The sequence below is a fragment of the Numenius arquata genome, chromosome 2, assembly GCF_964106895.1.
Source record: "Numenius arquata chromosome 2, bNumArq3.hap1.1, whole genome shotgun sequence".
Classification (NCBI taxonomy): Eukaryota; Metazoa; Chordata; class Aves; order Charadriiformes; family Scolopacidae; genus Numenius; species Numenius arquata.
The window spans coordinates 36,313,280-36,339,746 of record NC_133577.1 but is presented as its reverse complement, the minus strand read 5'-3'; the positions used below and the strand labels follow the sequence as shown (position 1 = coordinate 36,339,746).

General features: G+C 35.9%; 1 protein-coding gene across 1 annotated transcript in view; it reads right to left on the bottom strand.

The window, feature by feature from the left end:
- The window catches only part of BABAM2 (BRISC and BRCA1 A complex member 2), a 175,031-nt gene that overhangs the window by 80,516 nt on the left and 68,048 nt on the right, over positions 1–26,467 (bottom strand). The gene's annotated exons all lie outside the window — the stretch shown is intronic.

The window sequence follows — 26,467 nt, the reverse complement described above, 5'->3', positions numbered from 1 at the left end:
AAACGTTATATCACTGAGTTAAGATCAGAGATTTTTATATTTGTTACTTTTCAAAGTAGTATACAGTCTAAAATTTCTGCTGTAATCAACTCCTACTTCTCTTGTGGATGAAAAACGTTTAGGAAATCAGAAATTTGTATCTAGAAGTCATTGTCCCCAAGTTTCCTGCAAATTAAACCCAAGCGTTACTTTCAACAAAGACTGCATACTCTATAAAAACTATGGTAAGAAAAAATTCCATGATAAATACCATGACAGTCAATCTTAATGCATTCACAGTTCAAGCTTTCTTTGTAACAGAACACTCAGCTACAGTTTTGAGATCAGGTAGAACAAATTATTTCTGGTTAGGACCTGACATCTCTCCAATTCATAAATCACACACAGTATGAACAGATGTATTTCTGCTACACACAACTTCATTTAAGCTCTTGACCTCTAGTTAGAAACCAATGAGTTAGCAGTGCAGTCACCTTCATCGACAGCAAGTAATAAGGTGCCCCTTCCTGCTCACAAAGAAGTCCTTTAACGTGTTTGTGCATAGGTACACAGCAACTTGCCAAGATGCATTTGTTTTTATCCGTTTTGGAAAAACACAAGAGGAAATAGATAACCCAGAAGATATGTGCTCAAAGCAGGACCAACATGGTGCAGTGTGCCCTGGTATGCTCCATCCCACAAGCAGCTGTGAGGAAGGAATATGCAAACCACTTAAACATTGTTAGGAGATCCTGCCCTATCTGGGGAGGGGAAAAAAAAAAAAAAGTGACTGCTGAGTGGTTTCAGGAAGACAATCTCTTGCCATTTGAAGCTTTGGCAGGACTGAAACTGTTAACGTCCAGAGAGACTAGCTGCATACCAGCTATTATGTGCAGAACATAACATGCCAAGAAACTTAGTGATAAGCTGGAGTGAAGAATGGGTCTTAAAAAAGCCTAATTGTCTTAGATGAAAAATGAGACAGAGCTGACAGTGTTTCTTAAATTCTGCCTTAGTGTGCAGCTCACTTCTGACAGCTGAAAGAAAAGTGTACTCTTAGAAATGCCTGTAAAATGGTCACGAGCACACTATGGCTGGAAATCAGAACAGGTTTTTAACCTGAAATTGCAGGACAACACTCCATAGGAGTGGTGAGGACAAAAACTAGCTGCTCTCCTGTTGCGGTATGATCAGTTGACGGACGGAATTATATGACAAGGTTGCCTGTAACATCAACAGACAGATTTTGTGACCTACAATGTTCCCTTCAGTGTTATGTTTCCAAACGGTACTATCATCTACAGTAGAAGAACCAGTACAGATTACAAAGCCTTTTTCAACAAGACAAACAACAACAAAAAATACCTGAGTGCAATCCCCCCAACCTTTTCCCAGTGTTTCATACATTTCCATCATTAAGGATAAAATTTTTAATAAGGAACAGCTTTCACTCCTAAAGCTGAGTATTGCACTAACTGGCTTTTTCCCATTAATTTGCTAATTGTCAATCAAATGAAAAGAGCTATTAAGACAGATTAAGCAGTAATGCTAATGATTAAAAAGATTTTATTTTAATGGGCATTCTTCAAAAGATGACAAGTACATATAATACATTCGCTCATGTACATATACAGTTTTTCCATATTCTTTTGTTTGTAATTCTTTTCAAATAATTTGTTTTTACAGAATAGAACCTACATGCATTTTACAAGCTACATGAACAAAACCAAATGTACTTAATCCTGCACTTAGTACTGTGCTTAAGTTGACATGCACACACAGATTGACACCGTGCACAAAACTAGTTTCTAGAATACCATCCAGGTGCTTACTAATCAAAGCAAAAGGAAAATCAAAGCAAGGAAAAAAAAACCAACCAAACCCCAAAACAGATTAGGTGAACACCACTACAGCATCCATTAACCCATACAGTAATATTACATTCTATTTTCTACACTCACTAGTGCCTTCTTCAATATGAAGACTCATGCCAGGGGAAAAAAAAAAACCACAACACAAGTCATCACAGTATCTTTGCATGTTAAGCTGCAATAGGTTGATGCATGCAGCAAGAGCAATAAACTGAGACGTGATATTTTTCATTACAAAAATAACACACAGCAAACACTACTGCAACTACTGTTGCCAATGCAGCACATTACATTCATAGAGCTACTGTCCAATGCAAGTTTGAGTATAGAAATTGGCATTCTTCTGTAACTACCACTTTTCAAATGGATGCATATTTTTGGCCTGCATACCTGAGAAATGAAAATTGTAACTTAGAAAAAGATGCAAAAAATCACCATTCCAGTAGGTTCTAAAAAGATGTAATGCAGTAACACCACAAAGTTGGTGCTATAAAACCTATTGCTCAGGTGGCCACAGATCTGCGATGAAGTCCCTCTGTATCCAACACCATACTGTTTATTCCTTTCAGACTTTGTTACTTTTATTTATGCAAGAATCTGCTCAGTGGAACTGCATTCAACCCGAGTCTGTCTGTTACAACTGCCCTTTATAAAACAAAACCACATGTCTTGTAGATAAACTGTAGGAAGCTTTTCAACTAATAGACCTTTTTGATGCTCTCTGTGCCAGTCACAACTTAACTCCTTCAGTGATCTCTTTCCTGGTCATCTCTACAAACCCATTAATGGCTAGGTGAGATGATGGATCCTTATGTTACCAGGCAATGACATTTCCCCGGAACAGGGGCTGAGATCTCTCCATTACACCAAAGCGTCCAAAGGCAAAGGTTGTTCTAATGCTTCTTATCAAGCTCTGCCCAGGCAGTGTCTTCCCCTTTGCCATTTCTACATGCGTATTTCTCTCAAAGAACAGGCCATATTTAAACAGAGCAGCAAAGCAAAATCAAGTCTATTTTCATTTTTCAGTTGGCTTCGAAAGAGAGAGTGACATCCAATTGCTTTGGCAATATTATTTCCTTTTAGGAAAAAAAGAGGCTGTTGAATTGCAGTCACAACACATTTTTTAATATTTAAGTAGCCATGTTCCTTCTCATAATTTGTATTTAACTCACAACACTTGAGGCTAGTGGATTTTATTTAAAAAAATATTTTTATATTTAAGAAAAACTGATTTTGTAAAGATTAAGAATGGCAGTTTTCTATAAATGTTAGCATCCAAAGTTAGAACTGCTACATTAAAGTACCATTTTATACTCAGAACTTTTTCCACACAAGACTCTACAGAAGGTATCATTAAAATGAACTTCCACTGAACAGAGGGCACATCCTGGGCCACAGGAATTTTGAGGTTTAAAAACTGAATGTTTGTAAAAACGTTTGAAATCATTAGCTAAGCATGTGATAATGCACACCTATTAGTTTTTTCACAACAGTCTCATGCTTGATAGCTAAAAAAAACCCCTCTAGCATACTGCAATGTAAAAAGACCCAACACAGATTTTCACGGTGCCATCTTGTTATCATGTATTTCTTTTTCAAAAAATAATCTTTTCTTTATCTCAGAAAGTGCAGACTCAAATCAAAAAGGAAAAAAAAAAAAGGAAACATCATTTTACACCGAAAAGAAATACTCTTCTTTCTCAAGACCTGCAAGGGGCTTCCTACGTTCATAGAATACTTTGCACAGTGTGGACTCATCCTTGAGTAATTCTCCAAAGTGATATGGAAATGCGAAATATACATAGTAAAGCAATGGGGTGAGAAAGGAACAGAATAAATAAATAAATAAAATCCCTAAAGATTTTCAACCCGTTGGCTTTTTTTCTATCGCAGAGACCTTCTAGCAACAACTTACAAGAATAAATAAAAATTTTCACAAAGAAAAGCATAAAGAGAAAGCTCACGGTATTTTGTTCTAATTTACCCTTTGTCTACTTAGCCAGTGTAGATGAAAGGTTCGTTAAGTATGTATCTTTGAAACTCAAGAACAAGAGGCCATGTGAAAACACAAATGCAGCACAGACCAGATGAAAATGGAAGTCTGAAGGCATTTAGAAATTTTTTTCCCAAAAAATTCCAGGAAAAGACTTCAGGTATCACAAGACTCCGAAGTAAAACTTAAAATCCTACTTCTAATTGGATCAGCACTGTCTAAACAACCATTTGTTAGTTTTCATTCACATCAGTCTAAATTTACATTCAAATGCACGCTCCAATGTTTACAGCCGCTCCCTTTGCAAAATACTTAATCTTTTTACAAAGTTTGTACGGGTTGTTTATGAGAATTATCATCAAAACCACTTTAAATACACCATCCAAACGGCATTGTTTTCTCATATCCTACCTACTGTAATTGAAAACTGGGAATTTACTGGAACTGACAATTTATTATGAGTCAGATGGTTGATAGCCAGTCCAACCAAAACATCTGCTCCGCACAGTCACAACTGCTATAACCCATTTCCTCTTGTGCCTGGAGTCCAACCAAGTTGTACATTACAGTTCCTTTCCCTTAAAGATGCAGACTCTGGAAAATCAGTTATTACCTTTTCTTAGTTACCAACAAATAATCACCTTGCAACCTCTGATTCGAGTATTCCTTCAAGAGGAGATATTTCTCTATTTGGCATGCAAGTGTGATTCCCCAAACCACTCAGCAACACAAACAGTGGTAAGCGACTGCAGCCTTAGCCCAGGCAGTGGCAGGACTTGCCTTTCCATGGAAGCCTGGAGAGGTAGGGTGCATGAGACTTGGGGAAAAGACCCTTGAAATGGGCCAATGTATTAATCGAGGATTTGGGATTAGGAATCCAGTTTAGTGACATTAACTGTAAAGCAAGAATGAGAGGAAAAGAAATTTAGAATTTGGTAGAAAGGATGGGAAGGGATGTGCGGGAAGAGGACTAGCATGCTTTGGGGAGGACAAGCAGCTTCTGGCCCGGGGGATGGTAGGAAATGAGATGAGGGAGCAGGGTTTCTGGTAGGGCTGTTAAGTTTGTACCGTAAGTACAAAAACCAATTGGTTTGGGGATAAAAGTGAGGTAAGGAAGAGTGCACAAACTGTTCAATCTACTGGATGTTTCTTTGGGTAAGGAGATGCCATGCAGACAACACATTGCAGAAGCCTCCAAACTGTGTGGTCAGGCCTAATCTGCTTCAGGAGGTTCCCAGCCCCAGCTGATCATCCCTGACCTCTCAGCTCTCACAACTGCTCAATAATTGTCTTTGTGGTATGACTGCAATTGCGGGGATGGAAACATCCAGCAACCGGGAGGAGAAGGGATTGCTTAAAATAATAAGTGAAGGATAAACTCAATTTACAACTGCGTGATGTGACGGACATTGGGGGAAGGTGGAATGGAAGGGCAGAATACGGATGAGAACACAGAGGACTGAGGAGGCATTGATCTTAGCATCTGCAGTGAGATTATGAGAAGGGGAAGTCTTAACAGACACTTAACTTGTGGTACCTCTCAGCCCTACCAAGTCAGTCAGCTTCACTGAAGTTGAGTGTGAAATTTTGTTTTGGGATCCTCACTGGAGAAAAAAGGTCTCCAGAGGAGAAATGCATGAGAATAACATGCATTCAGAAAGGTAACTGATCTTAGGGTCAAACGTAACCCAGGTAATTTTGCATTATACATACCTGTAATGGAGCCATACTTACTAATAACTGATCAGAGAAGCGAACAACAGAATTTGTTTTTGAAGCTGAAATGTGAATTGCACCAGAGACTAATGGGCTACTTGCATCACAATGGTTAGCAAAGTTTGGCCTTTTCCCTCCAAATGAGTGTGCAATAACGTGAAAAACAACTCTCAAATTCACGCCCTTACTGTGTAGCAGTTTCACTAGCCAGCTTTGATGCAAGCAGTTATATGTTCTCCTAACCTTTTTTCTATGTTTTATCTAATGTTTTTAAAAAAAATAACAAAACACACTAGGGGAAAGCAGGCTAAGGAATGTGAAGTGGCAAATAAGACTGAGAAATCTGCGTCACTCTAGGGAGAATATGTAATTATTCCAGGAAATTCTTTCTCCTGTCTTCCAGGAAACCCACCAGGTCTGATCAAGGAGGGCTGATTCTTTAAATAGGATCTTTAATGAAAACAAAGGCAGTTACCTTGCGTGCACTGCCCACAGCATCGCAGCATTCCAAACACAGCCCCTCTCCCAAGGTAATGCAGCAAAACACTCGCCTCACTCAGCCTGGGCAAAGAGCGCGTTTGAGCCCACCGCAATTCCTGCTTTAAAAGTTACGTGAAAATTGTAGTCTGGAAACAACTTTGCAGAATCTGAAGAGTAAGCTTCTAGGACAACATACTGAGTTTTCTTCATGAAAACAAAATAAAATAAATAAAGATCTACTAAGTATTAAAAAAGTATTAGCAAGGTCTCCAAAGTATACTCTTGGGCATTGATAATCAAATGTAGAAACAAGCAGTATTTTCTTTACATGTGAGTAACATCCTAAGGTTAGGGGTTTTTTTTGATGTCATTGTTGGGTTTTTACTTTGTTTTGTTTCAGACTTTTGTAATTTACCACTACCTTCACAATATGAGGACTGTCAAGGTTGGGTAAAGAATGCTGTTAGGAAAAGCATTAGAAAAACTAAATGCTTAAAAAGAAAGAACAACACTCTTGTCCATGAAAATACATGCTAGATTCACAACTTTCAAGATTAATGTAATTTAAGTGGATAAAAATTCTTTATTTTGACAGCAGAAAAAGTTGTGGTGACACTTTCACCACAATAATACTGTTTGCTTAGGTCTGAAAAACACAATCTCAGAAAATAAGGCAGATTTCTTCAAAGGTCAATAAGACGTTTTGGTAAATTTGGGAATGAAATTTGAAATAAATCATCTAGGTATGGCACAGTCTAAAACTAATATTGGATACTGTCTAAAATTAGTATTTCTGAACTGATTTAAAGTGAGCTAAAATGTTTCTACATATTCATTTTATATACAGGAGGTACAAAATACATTTGCAAGCAACCATCATTCTATCATACTGACTGAATCCAAGTCCCTACTGAACAGTATTAAGTATGTTTTAATGACAACACAGTATGAGATATTTTATATGTTTAAATATGCAAGATGCTTGTGGTCCTAAATTTCAATTTGTTCAATGAAACTTAAGTATAAGCACCTTAGCTCTACCTACTCTGATATCAGGTATCACATCAGATCAAATTAACATTAAAAAACATTTACATACTTTGGAATGTATCTGCAAATGAATTAGAATAAAATTAACACAAAATAGGGAGAAATATTAGGAATCTAGATTGCTGAGAGGTAATCTCAGACCTGATTTTTCCATACATTCGCAAAAAAGTGCTTTCATTTCCTAGGATCTCAATTTATCGAACGCTATAGAGGAGTGCTTAGTTTTTGTTTTATTTACTTCTAACCTAATTTCGAAGGAGACCTGACAAGTTATAATAAAACACTACACTTCCACCATTAAAAAAGCAGGTTAACCTGAAAGACCTGCACCCGTTACTCTAATGAAGTTTTGTAGGCAGGAAAGATTCGAAACCCAGTATCTTTCCTACAACCTCAAGCAAAGCACCTTGAGGTTGACAGAAGAAACAGCTTCTGCCCCACCAGCTGATAATGGGATGAACAGAGCGTTCAGAGACTCCAAAGCTTAGCTTCTGAAGAGGTCACCCTGCCCATCTTTAAACAGTGAGCAGCAGTTGCATCCACTCAGACCAAGCCAACGCTGCTATGTCTTGACAAACAACTTTTCATCCTTAAACCAACAGCACCACAAAAACGGTTCTTGAAAATCAAGATCTTATTTCTTCTACCAACAAACACTCCAGTAAGCTACTTGACTGGCATCAGTGCTGCTACTGATAAAATAAACGGACCGCTCAACCTGAGCAACTGCACGAGAATCTGGCTGAAAACATAAGACTGAAAATTTAAGTGTTTTCTTATAAGCACATATCCTAGATAAAAGAATGTTTAAAGCTTGGTTGTAAACAATGATTGACTTTTTTACAAGAAGGTTTTACGTATAGTAGACAAGCCCTGAGTTCTTTAAAAAGTCATCTTAGAAAGTTAAGGGTAAACAGCAAGCAAAGGACAAGTAATATTAGAATTAATACCTGGACTAATAACACCAGCATCCTAAATCAGGAATCATCCAGGGACAGCAAGGCAGAGAGCGAAGAATAAGGCAGCTTTACTTTGTTCATTTGGGCTTTGTGGATTTATAAGACATGCAGATTCTGACAAACTCTACATTCAGTTGTATGTATTTACATTTGTGTATATGTTTTCAGTGTATGGAGGACTCCTTTTTACCAGTGCTTTAGATGCTTGCTATTTAAAATTTTCATTTGAGAATGATTCAATATTTATGACGCAGCAATATAATTAATTCTAGGACTGTCAGGGTTCAGGCACTCTCTGTATTATCTTGCCACGTGCCAAGTTATTTCCTTGCTAACAACAGTCACTAAAATATGTTTACTTTGCTCTTACCTCTGCATTACTATATACTTTTTACACTTTGAATACTGAGAAGAACTGTACTAGGAACTAAGAACATAGATCAATACCCACCCTTAAAGGACCCTCAGGTTCAAAGATCATGAGACAACTTTTTGTCTGTGTGTATATATATATATACACAGTCTGAACTACTCAAAAAAACAGAAAATGCATTTATATTTCCAAATGTAAAAATACACTTTCAATGCTCCCAGAAACAAACAAATAGAAATAAAAATAAAACACAATATAGTTTCTATTTAGATGACTTATGACAGGTCACCTTCCAGTAGTGTCTTTCATATAAATCTCCAAAAGCTATCAAGCTGCTTCCTCAACATGTAGTTATGATCCATTTTTTAATGTAAGCCCCGTTTTTAATCTTGCTTTCACAGACAAAGATTTGGGGACACATGCAGCTTGGAATTAAAATCCTTCACTAGGATTTCACTCAGGCTTGAATCTCGCCAGCCACCTCTTCAGATGACTGGACCATAATTCATTCAGAAAGCAGTATTTACATTCTTCTCTCCCGTTTTACTGATTTCCCATCTCTTTAAAAATAGTAATGTCATTGCAGAGGCCAAAGAGCAGTCATCTCATGTCCAGTGGAAAACAAGATCTGCTAATAAATGCCCAAGTACTTAACTAGAGTACAAAGACATCATTGATACAGCTTGAAATAAAATAATTTTCCTGCCAAGCCAACTTTCTAAACACCAAATACAGCTTCTCTATACATGGATATTTCTATTTTATATACATAAATTAAGAAACCAAACATAATAGATTAGTATACAGGGTTCACAACTGAAAGAAGATTCAGACAACAATTATGTTTGTGCAAGTAAGGATCCTAGGTACAGAGCTAAGTCTTAGAACAACAGCATGACACTAAAGAGAGTATTTTTTTAAAGATAATGAAATGGGTCATTGATAAAAATAATAAATCTCACAAGAAAATAAATGAGTAAAAGTTAAAATATAGCGAAAGAGAGACATCTATGATGACCATTTCTGTAACCATGTTGTGGCTGAAAGTCAGCATAAGCGTTTATTTTTTAAATCAATCCAACTTTTTATTAAAAGCTTTTTCCCCAGCTCTCCACATATTCTTATATATTCCTGGTTCAGTGAATATCTCTGCAGAATCAGAAATACTATAGATTACATGGGTCACAACAAGAATGCCAGAGTAAAGCTATATTCTGAGACAGATCTTCAGTGAACCAAGAATTACCAACAAGATTTCACAGATGAAGAGAATAATCAAAGTGTAAGGTAAAAACAAGCAAAGTTACACTTGCTCAGTGCTATCTCACCATTGCAGCTTAGCATTGCTGACCTGATTCAAAAATACGAAATATTTTCTTTTAAAAGAAGGTGTAAATATTAAAAGTATTAACTGAGTCAACTGCTGTTTCCTGAGAATAACAGGAATGTTTCTTATTAAAGTCCACAGCACTTCTGATTCACAAACTGCTTATTATGTATTTACATTTCAAGTGTACAATATTTATATTTCTGTCTGAGATAATTCTATTATCCCTTTGTCCCATTATTACATTTACATCTAGAGGACCTTAAAAAAAGAACGTATGTCTGTGTGGGGCATTTTCTTCTTCGTAAAAAGAATATGCAAGTCAGAGCATCCTGTCCCCTTGAGCCCTGCTTACAAACATTCATCATTCCAACAAACAATATGCTTAGAGTAATTGTCCACACATGTGTATATATGTACAGATGTCATAATAAGAACCTATTACTGAAAAAAAAAAAAAAATAAATTTCTTCCAGTAAAAAGAGGAACACAGCAGGATGCTGGAATTGAGGGAAAGAACCTGTATTGGTCAAAAATTATTACAACGTTGGTCTTTCAGAGTTCACATCTGTACTGGGATGTAAATTGGGTGCATAATGTGAGGAAAAAAAAATCACATTCAGCCTGTTTTATACATAATAGACAAGTCACATTCTGTGTTGAGAGAGGTCTCTGGAACTTGTAGTATGAGACAGCAACTCTTGTGCTTCAGCATACTGCCCAGGTTAAGGTTGACTTATCTGTTGTTTACCTTGCCTAAGACAGTGCCTGAAACAAACATGTCCAGCTCAGATGTGGTCCCAATGAATTAAAGTGGTAGTTGCTAAAATAATACATTACATATTTCCAGATGAAAGACTGACTCTATTACTGTGATTTTGCTGATTACTGACTCAGAAAAGATCACCACGTTCCATTAGTGCATCCATCACCAACTTGGGATAAAGAATTTGGAGAAGTATTGTTAAAATCTTCTAAAGCATCTGGAGCTGTGTTTTAATGGAAAAGATATGGGTTCAAAGGTCACTGATATTGATGCTGCCCTTGAATTTTCAAAGTCTTTCCTGAGACTTTCTCTCTCATATCATCTGTTCAAGGGATACTTTCCAGTAAATCTAATCCAACTACTAATGCTCTCGCAAGGCCCAAAATCACTTGTATATGCTCAACAGCTTCAGCACAGCATCCCAGCACGTGCAAATCAACAAAGCAGAATACCCTCTGTTCTTAGGCAGATATTCAGCTTTCTGTCGATAAACTGAGCAGTATGTACTTTGGCAAGGAGGATGATGTCATCACACACAAGCAAGACTTGGATCACGACAGCAGAGTTTGAACAGGAGAGAGCATTTGATAGATTTATTTTCCTTTTTTTCTTTTTTTTTTTCCTTGAAACAGTAAATTTAAGAAATTAAAGACTACATTATTTTCGGAAGTTTTCTGAAATAATGCAAGTTTGATGGTCAAACTTCACAACTTATGGGATGTGCTGGATGGCTATTCAGTGGGTTCCACCCGCTGTTATGAACAGTTAGAGTCCACTGACAGACAACGGTAACTCTTCTACTTTCCACTTCTTCATGAACCTCAGTTCCCCTAGAGTCATCAGTTTCAAAAGAATGTAGTCCTTTGTTTACGTTGTATATGTACAACTATAGTGGGACCCACTATGACACTTCATTGAGGACAAAATATTAAGAATTTTAAAAAGAGCTTAATAAAAGTGCAGATTTGGAAATCATTTCAAAAATAAAATAGCGTAAGAAAATCAAAGTAACTGCCAGCTAAAAACCTGAGAAGCCAATACTTAGGATGTCATTGTAATAAACCAGATTAAAACCAGTGATGTTAAACAGCAACATTTAAACTCCTATGTACATTAGCAAGCTGCAAGCCTGAAACCATCAAGCCTTTTCTACTAAGAAGCCATTTAGAAAAAAGTTGAATTTATCAGTGACAAAATTGTAGTCAATAGCATTTTAAGGATCAAGGGAGAGGGAAGATTCAAGTCACATGCATTCTGGGAAATCTCTAAAACTGCCAAATTCAGGTCAATTTTTCTAATTAATCTTTCCACCTTTAGCAACTTGCTTTTTACAAACCAATGTAAAATTGCTTCTTCTATCTTGATAACTCACGTGCAAAATTCACTTTTTTACTTTATGGTGTTTATCTAGAAATAAAATGTGTTTCATCTTTTATTTCTGAGGTTCAAACATAATGTTAGAAGCCTATCCTATCTTGCTATTTTCTGAATATTAAGAATAGTTGAAATTTCGGCACACTGTTTTCACTTTGTATGCTGCACCTCCACAGCAGTCACAGAAGAAATCCATCTACGTGCACATTCTGTCCCAAACACCCGATACATCAATTTCTACTTCCTTTGAAAACAAAAAAAAAAATACTATGGAGTGAGAAGGGTTGATGAAAATATTTTAAGACAGATTTCACATCTAGCTTCAAATAAGAAGGTTGAGAAACACTGTTTTCAGTCAGGAGATAAAGCCATCTAAAATCCCATTCTAATTTAGGCTAAGTACATAAAACAAGGAGAATGTATTGCCACTAGTTAGTGGTTTTAAGTTTTAACAGGAGACTAACTCTTTGTAAAGTCTTAATTGAAATAGCAGACAATGAAACAACATCACACAGGGAATTCCAGAAAAACTTCTAATGTAAGGTCTTGTAATGTATTGGGGAATATGAAAACTTACCAAGTAAAACTGTAAATGCAGTAACAGAAATAGGCTATGTATTTCAACAAAAAAATTAGAAGTCATCCGCGGAGCATGTGAGCATTTTTTTTTGTCATCACAATAAAAGGAACTGCTAGGCATCGACATCAAACTCTAACACCATTTGACTTTTATTTTACAGCTATGCACACATCGGACCTTCTTTTATATTAACCTCACAGTACTGCAGATGATATAGCCATGGAATTAAACTAAAAATTCTGCTAGTGAAGCGATAGCCATATGTTTCTGTTATGTGCAGTTCATTAGCAGTATAACAACTCATGTTTAACTGAAAATTATAATAGACCTGACTTCTCCAAATAAATCCATCTGCATTTTCATTGATATTTGTAAAAGCAAGGACAAATTGTCAGTTCAATTATTTATTTCGAAAACTGTTGTAAATTTATGGTTACACTCAATACTTACCTAGGCTCTAAATCCAATAAATGTCACCATAATCCTAGCATCACTGAAAACAGTAAATCCAGGAAAACAAAGCAGTCTTCAACTAGAAATACAACCTTAACTCAGACTGGTTTAATTTTATAATCCAAATACAGCTCCATAGAGTTACATACACTCAGAATGGCTCTTCACATTCTTCTGGGTACTTCTTTCAAAGGTGTGTTTGCTACACTAGCATTTTGCTTAGACTAGTTTCAAACAATTAAAGAAATAACACTAACTGCAAGCCATGGTAAAGTACCCCACAGCTGAATATGTTAAAAGATAGTATTTCAAGAGAAATTTAATAATGTTCACCTTCCTTTGCACAATGTTATCATCATGATGATAAGCTCCTTAGATATACCCATGGCATACGCAGGTGCACATACACATAAGTATGTATTCAGGTTCTTTTAAAAGTTACACTCTAGTTACCAGATGGTCACCGCAGTAATTAGCTTAAACGAAACAGAACTGAAGATCATTCTATCCCCTCCTTTCTTCGTTACTTTATTTGGGGTTCACACTAAAGTCTTGCCAACTCTGACCTTTTGGCCCGGAGAGTTACTCATGTCACAAACACCAACTTCTCTAACTACGAAACTCAAGGCCTTTCCCTCTCCACACAGCATGATTAACTGCTTGGTCCACAACAGAACCTGCTCCTCCCTCTACTTACACTTGGAACCAGAGTAATCTCCAGAAAGCTCTGTCTAGATCAAGCCTTCAGTACTCTTGATAGGTCCCCAGTCTCTTTGAGTAATATTAAATAAAAATTGTTAAAATATTCTTTGGAAATAACCACTGTCCTGGCTCCCTGCGAGCACATGGTTTTTAGCCCCTATAATCTAAGACAATCAATGTGAAAACTTCTAGTCTTCCAGTTTTCCAAGAGGTCTGCTTCTGAAATTCCTTTTCAGCTGGGCTTTAACACTCCCCTAATTTTATCAATGGCAATATTTATACTTGTGTAAAAGGAAACTTTCAATATTTTCATTCTCTTCTCTAAAGAAATTATGTTGTTTCCTTTTATCCTCCTCCACATTCAATTCCTCGCTATTCTAACTAACGGAAGGACTTCATAAAGATGGGGGGGGCTGCTGGCAGTGTGGTGGGGTGTTTGTTGTTTCATTTTCTTTTTATATTTCCATAGCATATCTCATCTTTCTGGCACCAGAAGCTTCAACTGCTTGAGTCCCTTCAGCCTGAAATACAAGCTGGCTACTTAAACACACCTGTCTCGGTTTTTACTCAGAACAACTGCACTTATTTGACACCAGTTTTTCTTAAGGCTACCCTGTGTCCAAACAGACGCGCTTATGGTAAGTGGTTGTTTGTGTTTTTTTTTTTAATAAATATAGAACAGATATCCTTTTCCAGTAGGACTAGTCAACACCTACAGATTTATATCTATTTTCTTCCCCCAAACCTCTTATTTCACTCATTGTGAGAGCAGTGTAAACCCCACTGCATTAATCGAGGATAGAGTCTTCCCACATTAAGAAATATTCTCTGCAGGTATTTTCATATCTATGAAATTGGTTTCCAAGATGCTTTACATTAAAACTTTAATCTTCACAAGATTACTATAATTATTAGTTGCACTGTAATAACTGGTTTTGTATCAACCACGTGTTTGATGCTCTATTGTTAAAAGAGGAGCAGTCCCTTTTATATGTCTTTACTATCTGGAAGGCAGATGTATAAAGATAGTAGGAAAGTCCAGAGACAAAACTAAACATCCCAATTTTCTTCCTAATGTTTGTTTGCTTTGTATTGTAATTAACTCACTTTTTATAGCCCTCACAACAAAATATCTTAGAACAAGAAAAGGAACTAACTGAAGGACATTCTTTGCCATAGCCCATTTTACTCTGAAAGATACCGATACATGAGGTACAGTTATTTGAGAAAAGTGGAGAACAGAACAGACACACTCTGACAATATAATCACTGATGCCTCATTTCCTTAGGAAACTAAGCTAAAATTACATCTAAATGAACAATGTGGTTTATCTGAAATTCTGAAATATGGTAGGTAAACCCATGACACAAAAATGTATGAAGAATTCCTTAGTGGAATTGTGTTCAGAGGATGTCAGCAGTACTTCATTCCCCCTAGAGCCTCTTATTTCCAATTGAAAAGCCATTCTTGAGAAGGAAGGATGGAAGTCTAAGTTGTTGTACAGGCACAGAGATGGCTGAAATGACTATGAGATGGCTGAAATGACTATGACGGGCACTTGCAGCAAGTCCATGAGAAGCTGTACATAAGGTTCAGTAAGCCTAGAAAGTGGAGACTCAAGACTGATGGTGAAATGACTGTTGTTTGTATAGCACCTCAGAAAAAGTCTTCCATTTGCTTTCTGAGAAACCAGTTTAAGACAAAATGTTGCTTTGGTTTACAGAAAGGTTAAAAACAAGACAGGAGCTAAGTCTGAACTGTAAAGGTCCAAAGTCTGTAAAAACTGCACTCCTCGTGTGGGGAACATCAGAATTTTGATTATTCTTCTTTGGTTGAAATTGCCTCTGGAAATAGAAAAACTCAATAGCTATTAGGGGAAGGGGAAATGAGAAAGAGCGGTCACACCTTTCTAACTTTCATCAGGCTAGAATGTACTCCTTGAACAAAGCAGGGGAGGTCTTCTCTTACTGCTTGCTGCAGAAAACTAAGATGATGCTATTGAAAGCTTTATTTCATACCTACTTATGTTGAACACCCACCCACTTAAAACATTCACTACCAGACTGTAGCAGAGGTGCTACACTTTAAGTAATATTTCATAAACAACCACCTCTTTCTTTCAGTTCAAATAAAATCTTTCAGTGCACTGTCCATTAACATAAATATAATCCTGTCTTCAAGTCTGAGAAACACTTCAGTTTCACTATGCTTACATGAAGTGACCTTTCTCTAAATGCTCATACTTCATGACCTGCTGACCTGACTATACAAAAAACACTGGAGGACTAATTGGCAAGAACAGAGAAACATGATTTCCTTTGACGATCACAGATACTATATCAGATTAGATTTCGAAGTAGGCAAATAGAGGAAAATATTTTGGTGATTTTTCTTGCCACTGGAGTGGCAAGAAAGGTATAGTCTAGGTATAGTCCATGAATTTTCCACTAATTTCCTATGAAATATGAAGTGATGTCATTCTTTTTCTATCACACTTTCATTACATAAATTACAGATAAAATGCATTATCCAGGACAATGAATGGGACCACAACTCACTATCATGACATGATAGGTAAGTGCCATAATGCACTGGCTCTTATAAATATTTTTTGGCTATTCTGTGATGCTCATGATCAACTCTTTCAGCTAAAAAAAGATTTATTCTTAGAAGAACATGTACATTCCCAGTGACCTAAACACTGTTCTTTAATCTAACATAGTAAAATTATTGTTAATCCAAAGTCCAATAAGAGGTCCTTTTTCTTGGCTGTAATTCTCCAGGGAACTTAGGTAATGGAATCAAAAACTTGAGTTTTAAACAGGTACTGGCACAAACCTAGCTGCAGTAACCAGAGCAACCTTAAGCAATGTTGTAGTTACCTGGTGTCTCACTCAGAGTGGACTCATGTCTTTTTATGTCCCTTAAGCAGTTTGTGAATATATATCTTTGCATTAATTCCCATTTAACAAAGTTGGATTTAATTAAACAAATTTAGGATGTTATAATTCTCACCAGAACTGAGATGCAATATTATTCTAACAAGGAAGTTGAGTAGATATTTGCCAACTTTGACAAAATCATTTGGTTTTGGATATTGCCAATAAAGTACTGAACTTCAATTTCACTTATGTTATAAATGATGCCACTTCATTTATTTTGAATCAGTGAAAAAATTCTGTCTGCTGTAATGTTTTATAAAGATCTAATTTTTTTTTGTTATTTTTTTTTTTTAACCAGGAAACTTAAGTATCTTCCATATTTCAGCACCTGGAAACCTAATTATATGTGGCCTGAGGGTACCCAGCTGTGATATTGAGAAAACTATTACCCTCATTAATTATTTAAGAAAAAAAAACAACTCTCAACAAGAAAGATAACAAACTTTTGACATGAGTACCAATGATAAGGTAGGCATGAGTAAGATTGATCTGCTTTGGGACCTACAGCGTTGTTCTGTGTGAAAGACAGCATTTCATTTTGTTCTCAGTTTACAATCAGAAGATAAAACTGGTCTTGGACAACATAGAGCTTCTTCAAGCATGTAGAAATTCCAAGGACATTGCAAGGAATACTGTAGGTATGATCAAGATACTCTCCAAGACTACTTCTGAAAACCAAAATGCCTTATTTATTAAGCTTTACACTCAAACAGATTAAATGAACAAACTTCATTTAAGGAAGGTCTTGCTCCCATTGAGATAGTAGGGGCTTAGCAGGTTCTAACACAGTTCAGAGCAGGTAAGGAAGAAGATGAAAGCCACTGTCTTCAGAAGAGCAAAAAAATACTGTGGCTCTAATCACTCAAACCCTTGGTGCTAAGTTTTGAGCTCTGTGTTGAGAAAACTTGGCTAATGCAGAAGTAATCAGGACAGATTTTGCAATCTTGCCAGAGCTGACATTGAAGCTATCAGCAATCCAGACACCGGTAACAGCCAGCTCAGCACAGGGAATACCAATGCTTGTGTACCGGATAGTTAGTATCATAATAAAGTCTCATAAGTAAGTTCCTTTCATAGAGTGCTGGATCATGCATAGGGTAGCTAGAGGGAGACAGAAAGAACTGAGGCCATTCCTAGGTTCATGTTTGGTTTGATCAACCTGACACCACAACAGCTTGAGCTGCCATTTACATCAAAAGGCCTGAACACTTACTTGCCAACGAAGGCAAGAAAAGAATGACACTTAAGTCTCACCACTGACAGTCTACTTAATCGTAATGTCAAATGAATTTGATGTACGCCATTGCTTATGTGGACAGATTATAATATCATTTCCACTGTCTTCTGCTTCATTTTGACATATTGAACTGACATTAAATAATTTTTTAAATAAAGCAGCGCAAAAGCGTTTGCAAAGTACTTACATCAAGCAAAACACTTGTAAACCTAAATTCATACATATATATGTTTTAATCTGCTGGTAGCAATTCAAACTATACTTAAAATGGATTAAAATAGTATTTAAAAGATATAAGTAAAGCAAAACAATGTTTAAAATAATTATTTCAAGCATTTTCACTTTGGTTGAAATTAATAAAATTCCTCATTTTCTCTCTCCCTCCAACATTGCTGTATCAAAGGATAGTACTTGAAGATTTAAAAACATCTACTGAATGACAGCTCCTTAAATTGTGTAAAGTTCAACCATGATAAACAAATACTCAAATGGACAAAGATTAGCACACGGAACAGCTTGTACTCACCTACTTATAAATACCATACTAAATTTAGGTTGACAGCTACCACTACATTAGCAGATAAAGTAATTATTGTATTTGATACTCCATGGCTTAAAAATCACATCTACCAGAATCTATTTCTGTTCTGTCACTACATGACTCCAGCAAAATTTCATAAACCAATTTCCAAATTTTAAAATGCGGAGATTAATACATCTTACAGGGCTTAAGTCAGTATTTCTAAACCTGACTGCAAAGTTCTCTATTAGTGTAGCAGAAAGGAAGTCTATTAATCTTAATTCCTTTAACTACCACCAACCGCTTCATGAACAACAAGAAAAAATTTCAAGTTGCAGTAGTATTTTCAGTATCAGAGAGCTATCATGCTATCACTGTGTCCCGGTTTGAAGTAAAACCGAACCAATTTTCTGTTCTGTAACTTTACATCCTAGCTAGGCCTCCTCTAACTCTCTGAAATTAATGGCATATTGTGGAGAAAACTGCTCGTTCTCAGAATGATAAGACCAATGTTAGTGCTCCATGCCAAGGAACGGTATGCAGGGAGGCCCTTGCTTATACTTATTGCTATAACAACCAAGGTCAGCCGATTTCGTTATTTGCCCCCTTAGAGGGTCGGAAACGGAAAAAACGTAAAGAGGTCACATCAGTGGGGAGAAGCGGACAGGACAGGTGACCCAAACCTGACCAACTGGGGTATTCCATCCCATCTGCCCCATGCTCAGTATAAAGGCTGAGGGATCAAAGGGTCAACCCCCTTCCTGCAATGGCCGACGTCCAGAGAGGTCTCTGTCTGTTCATCTGCCTTTGATCCCGATCCGTGTGTTCCTGACTCCAGAGCTGGAATCCAGTTCCCATTCGTCACTGAGTCCAGTCTGGGACTTCCCCAGTGCCTGCCGGTGATGTGACTGTCATCCTGGGAGCTTGACACAGTTTTGTATATATTGTATCTATTTCATTATTTTCGTCTTTATTTTTATTTTAATATTAATTCTTCATTAAAGTAGTTTAGTTTATTCTAAACTTCTGAATCTCCTTATCTCTTTCTCCTCCTCTCTCCTCTTTTTGGGGGGGGGGGGGAGGGGGGGAAGGGCCATCTGTCGGTCTGGTTTTGGTAAAGTCGGCCCAAACCACGACACACTGACAGCATAAAATTCTTTTAATAGAAAAAGAATGAAAGAGTAATTCGTCTGATGAGCCAAATTTCAGCCAGATGCTTTTATAGGAGTAATAAATCTCTGAAAACAGGATTCATAATATTGATGCAGAAATATTGAGACAAAGTCAAAACTATTAATGGTGCAAAAGACACCACTTCAAATGCTTTTACCTGTCTGAACCAGTTTTGCTGCTTTGACACACCCACAGTTCTTGTACATATTTATCCCTCTGAAACACAGAGCAAGCATATAACACAAAGAAGCCTGTATATATAATGCCATATAATTACCCTTCGTATTTCAGATGGTTTGAAAAATCTATGTTTATGAATATAGTTCTCTGATCATGTTCCTGTTGACTTCAATGAGGGCAGAATACACCTCATGGAATAAAAAACCTCCGTTGTCTCTTGAATGGCCCAAACTCCACCAACTGGGCCATTAGACCAGCCTTTCTATAAAGGCATCCAAAATATTTGTTTTTAAAAAATTATATGCGACTGGTTTCATAGGAGGAGTCATAATACTTCTTGCCTTGATCACTTTCCAGGATCATAAACCTCTTTTTTTTTTTTTTTCTCTAAGACAAACACAGGGAAATTAATCTACTAGCCAGTTTTTTCCCCACAACACAAAGTATAATGAACATTTCTTTCCAAAATGGGAGAAAACCCAGCACTGTGATGTACACACTTGCTCCTTACTCCAGACAAAACATCAGTTTAAAGCTAGAAATCAACTACTTTTTATGACAGTTGAGTATATCAGGGATTCCTTGTTTCCAAATACAAGTGACTTGGTTCTCATTACTGAATATTCAGCTGCTCTGATTAACTGTACTACTACTTCCAGTATTTGTGTAAGAATAACTGAGAAGGAAGATTCACTGAATCTAAGTCATCCTTCCAAAAAGTCATATGGCAATATACATTCCATACTGTATACTTCTCTATAAATATATTGCTTTGTTGGTGTTATTTTATTGATTGAAATCTACATTTTACATCTCATATTTACAACACATCTAACTTTCTACAAAACACACTGTAGGAAAAATACGGTAGAAATAAGTAGAATTTACTTTCATTCCCCCACTCCTTTACAGAAAATTAAAAAATAATAAAAAAGACAAGCGCTCTTAGTAATCCTTTTACTGCTCTGAAATTACAAGCACGTATTAGGCACACACACACTTACTGAAAAGTTGTCTACCTGCCTTTCAGCATGCGAATGCTTCCAAACCACTGGAATAGCTGTACAACCAATAATTAGTTATAGAAAGAAATTTAAGACTGCAATAAAGAAACAAAACATTATATCAATGTGAAATTGTACGTCACTAAGAAGTTTTACAATTTTTTCCTGTTTTATGTATGAAAACCCAAGAGGTTATATGACTTGTCCTCTCAGCATCACATTGAATCTCTTTAAGAACCTCTGTTAAAATCAAAACAAAATATAAAATTTGTGCTTCGCAGCCTTTCATGTTAAGATGTAGTTTCATCACTGTGAGATACAGAAAGAGAAGACACTGACACTCACAGTGCAACAGAAGCTTTAAAGATATTAGTATGCTTTGTTTTTTTTCATAGAACCTCAAAAACACTCATAGTCTTTCCAGTTAATGTCATGCTTTGCATACTTCTGTGTAATTTACCAATCTGTGCGTCACCCATGGAAACAAAAGGGAGGAAACTTTCCTCTTACTATGCTCAACAATTTTGGTCACTAAAGGTGAGCTCGAGATTCAGAGTTTTGTTAATATTGCTAAACTTAAAAAGGAAATATACCCTTTAAAATGGAATGCAAACTGAATAGTGTAAAAGCGACTATTCACTTTTGAACTTCTTTTATGATTTCACAATCTTAAAATAAAATGTATCATTTTCTTCACCATAAATAATATAACTGCCCTAGAACTACTCATCATTCTCAAAAGAAATACAAAACATATTGAAAAGCAATAAATAAACATTTTGCTAACAATTACATTTGTACACCACCAGGATGGAACTGCTCTGAAAAACTCTTCTCTTCATATGCAAATTCCTAGGAACACACAACACTAAGTTAATTTAGTTTTTCTTCATCTTGCAGGTAAGCTACTAAACACCTGCAATTGGTAACAGTCTCTAGGTATGGGGGGAGGGAAAAAAAAAAAAATCAGCCTAGTACTCAGAGAAAGATTTATACAAATACATAAAAAATAAGTAGGTGTCTAAAATTTAACTTTTTATGTTTCTGCTGTTAGACAAATTTGAATTTTAAATACATTATTCATCTACAGCTAAAACATTTATCAGCAACAATATGTAGTTCAGACTACTTCTTCCCCTGCCAACAAAATCTTTTTTCAGACACGCTATTCCTTCATGTACTATTTGGAGGGAAATACTTCTCTGTAATAAAAATTCCTTCTGTATTTTTTTTCATTCCCTTCCAACTTATACCAAACAAGAAAGCATAACACACATCCTTTTATGGTTAAAAAGATCCTGACCAAGGTTCTTAATGTTCTTGGACAAGCGATGCCCACATTACCACAACATTTTCTTGACTTAACACAGTTTGAAGATGAGGATGATGCCTTACATGCTCCAGGCTGAATAGATTTGTTAGGAAGACATGTCCTGACAGATATGCTTAAGAGAATAAAGTCATTGATTAATCAAGAAAGGAGTCCATTAAAATAATGGAATTAATATATTTGCAGATGGTTACTTAACAGGACACTGTCAAGGTATTTTTGTCATTTTTTGAATATTCCTTTCTCAATCAACATTGATAAATGCTTTGCTGTATATATGTCTAGCTTTCAGCGTATTACAAGCTGGTTTGCAATTAATGGATGCATAAAAAAGTAAATAGTCCCAAACTAATAGTTTACTTAAATATAATAAAAGAAGCATTTTCCAATACTTTGTTCTCCATGTAATGGTTTTGCAAGGATCTGAATGCACTCATGCACAGGAGAAACAAGTAAATATCTGGAGACAATACTGTGAAAGTTTCAAAGTAGTGTTTTCGAAAGTTTACATGCAGTAAGCTTCCAAAATATTTATCTCAATAAGAATCTTTTCATTGTATTTTTCAAAGAATACAAAATTAGAACACAAAGATGAACAGATAAGACTTGTTTCCACTCTTTCTCTGATTCAAAAAGTACACACTAATGTGTTTTGTATAGCTCTAAGTATCTTAATTGATAGCACCTTCCAAAATTGCAGAGATCATTTATCTTTGTCTACAAATACAAGCTCTTGTTTTTTCTGTCTGACCCCAAAATAGCTTTTGCATATTAAATGAGTTCATAAGCTTGTCTTCATATTGAAAACTTACTATTGATTCTCTTAGCTCACGTGAAGGGCTATTTTCTTCACAGTAACAGTGATGAACGACTCAGTGGAGGAAGGAGAAAACCAGCTGCATCTTGACCTACCACAAATGTTCTTGCAACTGATCACTCGACTAAAGATTTGTTTTTAAACTGTATAATGCCTTAGATGGGCATTCCCAAACTGATTTAAAAAACAATGAAAGAGGATTAGGTTGCAGGAAGGAGTTTACGAACAAATTCAACCAAATATCTCAGTGCTAACCAAGTGTAACTAGTCTATTTAGGCATTCAACCCACTTGAGCAAAATTGTTCTGAAACTTTTTGGATGATGAAAGATTTTTCAATGTCAGCAAGTTTTTCATTCTAATGTACACACATTGTAATTATTTCCTCCCCTTTTAATTTGGTTTCAGATTCAGTGCATATGTGAGCACACTTTCAGATGCCTCCCTGCCCTCTTCCCTCTTTTCTCAACCTGATTTTAGTCTCAAAGATCATTAAGTTGTTAGAAGCCATAACAAGATCAGCAGCCAAATAGAGGAGACAGACAAGTGATTACCCCACCAAATGTTGCAATGGGTAAATTCAGCTTGCGATGAATGGTAGCAACTGGGGGGCCAACCAGTGAAAACACTTCCTATCCTCTCACTTGATTAATTGCTACATGAGAGACACATGGTGGAACCATAATGGCATAGTGCAGAGATTCAAGGAAATAAGGGATTAAACCTTTAGGAAATGAACCGTCACTATTTATACTGCTCACAAATCCGGTTGGTTTACTTAAAATCTTAAAACTTACAACTGTGTGTGCCAGACAACTGCACACATATCACCTTGCTCTGTAAGCACATGCTCACCTTTTGTGTTGCTGAACTGCATGTGAAAATTATTTTTTTATTTATTTATTTTTGTTACATCCTGTTTACACAGATCACTATTACAATTTTCCAAATTTCCCAGGAATCCATCCCTCCAAACCTAATGAACTGCAATTTTTCAATCCTACATGAACCTTTTTTTCTTATTAGGCTTCCAATGATTCTCAGTTCTCTTCTAATAAATTACCTTTTTAGTGCTATTCTTTCTCTTTTATTTAGTATTGAAGCAATTTATTAATATACTATTTATTCATATGCTGTTACTTACCTTTTGATAGCAGTGATAACATTTTGGTACTACTGGCATAAAGTTTTCTACACCATTTTTCTAGGAGAGGCAAATGTATCCAGTTATATTCACAAAATTTATAAATAAAGAAGCCAAGGAAAAATAATTCTGCATACTGCACTACTGCCTCACATGAGTCAGAGAGATAATATATGCCTCCAAGTTGCTTTAACAGGTATAGTCTCCTAAATCTGATACTATCATTGCCTGAAGGCCTTTAAACTGGGCTGCAGTTTGATCACACACCTTTTCAAGAAGGAACTGGCAACATGTGGTAAACAAAAAAAAAAAAAAAAAAAAAGAATATTTTAGTTATTAAGTTGCTGCCATACAGTAAAACTGATGCTGCAAGAACACAATCATAAAATGCCAGTCTTGTTTATTACAAATTCAGTTGCACAGCTTCTCATGAAACATTTGCTATTGCAACCAGAAGAATCCCTCTGGTAATTTCGTTCCAAGATTTCTTTTGTTTTAGGAGAGCTCATAAAGCATGCTGTCCTAAAGTTTCATATTATTAGCACCACAGTTCTTTATTTTTACCAAACAAGTTGCATAAATCCTAGTCTCTGGTCTTTATTCCAAATGCACTGCCTGCTCTAAATAAGTCTTTTTATTACTCAGTATCCAACTATTAATTACCACATCTTGAAAGAAAGTTGCAACAATGGTTCCCAATTTTAAATTAAAAAAACCTAAAACTTGCAAAAGCAGCTTGAGTTGCCATTTTAAAATGAATATTTAAAGCAAGATAAACAGCTCGTCTGTTCAGTATTTCTTGTGCAGTCAAGGTTAATTACACAGAGCAAAGTCTAGAAATTACTGCCATTTTAATGGCATTTTACATACACTGTCAAAACACATGATAAGCATAAAACAAAATGGATATGAAAAGAACTACATTCTACCTAGAAAGCAAGTGTTCCATTTGTAAACAAAGAGGACATACAATGTAAAGAATATAAAATTAAAACTGTATCTTCGTTTAGACATTTCTTACCCAGAGAGGACTATCAGACAGTCAGCAAGCCAGATTTCATGTATTCTACACCTTGCTCTGTCATTTATTTGCTTTTTGATTATTTTTTTTTTTTAAATCAGTGAAACGGTTAAAGTGCTTTTCTTTCACACAGAATCCAGATGGGCTCTGGGAACTCTGGAAGGAAGGTATTAAGAAGTTCTAAGCATCATCAGAGATACAATCCATTTCATCGAGCTTCATAACATATTAAAAAGAGTCTGTTCCTGGGAAATATTATGTACTTGCAACGAGTTTATTGCCACTGAAGTCAGTGACATACAGGGAGCATCTCATGCCTTTCAGAAATGGAGCCCAAATGCTTTTTATTGCTTGGACTGATAGCTGGAACTCTGAGCTTTGGTCGTTTTAATACTAGGGGGAGTTTTGTTGTTGTTTAACTATATAGTTTGGGGGGTGCATACAGTTTTCCATTGGAAAAGGTGACTTATATGAGTCATTTGTATGTTATATACATCTTATAAGTTATTGTCCACATGTTAAGAGGTGCCCATAATAACTAAAATCAACAGGTACTTAAGACACTCAAGAACAGTAAAGAATTTTAAGGAGGGACAACATAAAAATCCGTATCAGTGGAAAAACGGCCTATGAGAAAAAACCCCAGCAACTCTGAAGTCATACAACTCTCCCTGTTGACAGAAGCAGCTTGCTTTTACATCAAAAAAAAAAGGTGCCAAAATGCACTGGACCTGAATGACTGCTCATTGTAATTGTGATGAATTGCGAAAGTTATAGAAAGAGAGGGGAGAGGAAGAACACTGTTCTGGTTGAAGCCTTCAACAAGCTCTCTACTCATGGCTCAGGATTCCACTGTAAATTTGTATACTTCTAGTTCTTCCATGCTTCAAGTTCTGCCCCAAAAATAGAGGGTTTTTTCCCTATGTAGATAAAAAGAGACAATACCTATATGTATGTCAAAATGGTAACCTGTGTATAATTTGACCTACATTTCAAGAGCTAATCTTATCACTTAACAAAAGTAAGATGAAAATTAAATAAGATTTATTACTTTCAAAAAGTCATAGGTGAAATGAGATAGAATTAATGATTTTATCTAGGACACACTATAAATGCTAAACAATGAAAATAATAATTTGGAACGAGCATGTTTATTCTTTGCTAAACAACACGTTACATTGTCCTCAGGGTTCTTGCAAATCAGTAGCTGATTATTTACATACCATCAGTCAGTCATCAGTTTTAGTCAAGACATCAGTCACATTTGTCTAATATTTTTCTAGACCAGAAAAGATGTTGCATTAAAACACAGAATATCTGATATGTCCAGATATATAAACATATTTAGATAAATTAAAAAGCATACATATTTCAGCAGTTTATTACAAAAGCTAACTCCAATAAGCAAATCATTAAAATAACAAAGAATCGCAAGAGTTGGAGCAGTATTATTAGTTTAATTCTATTTCACTACTT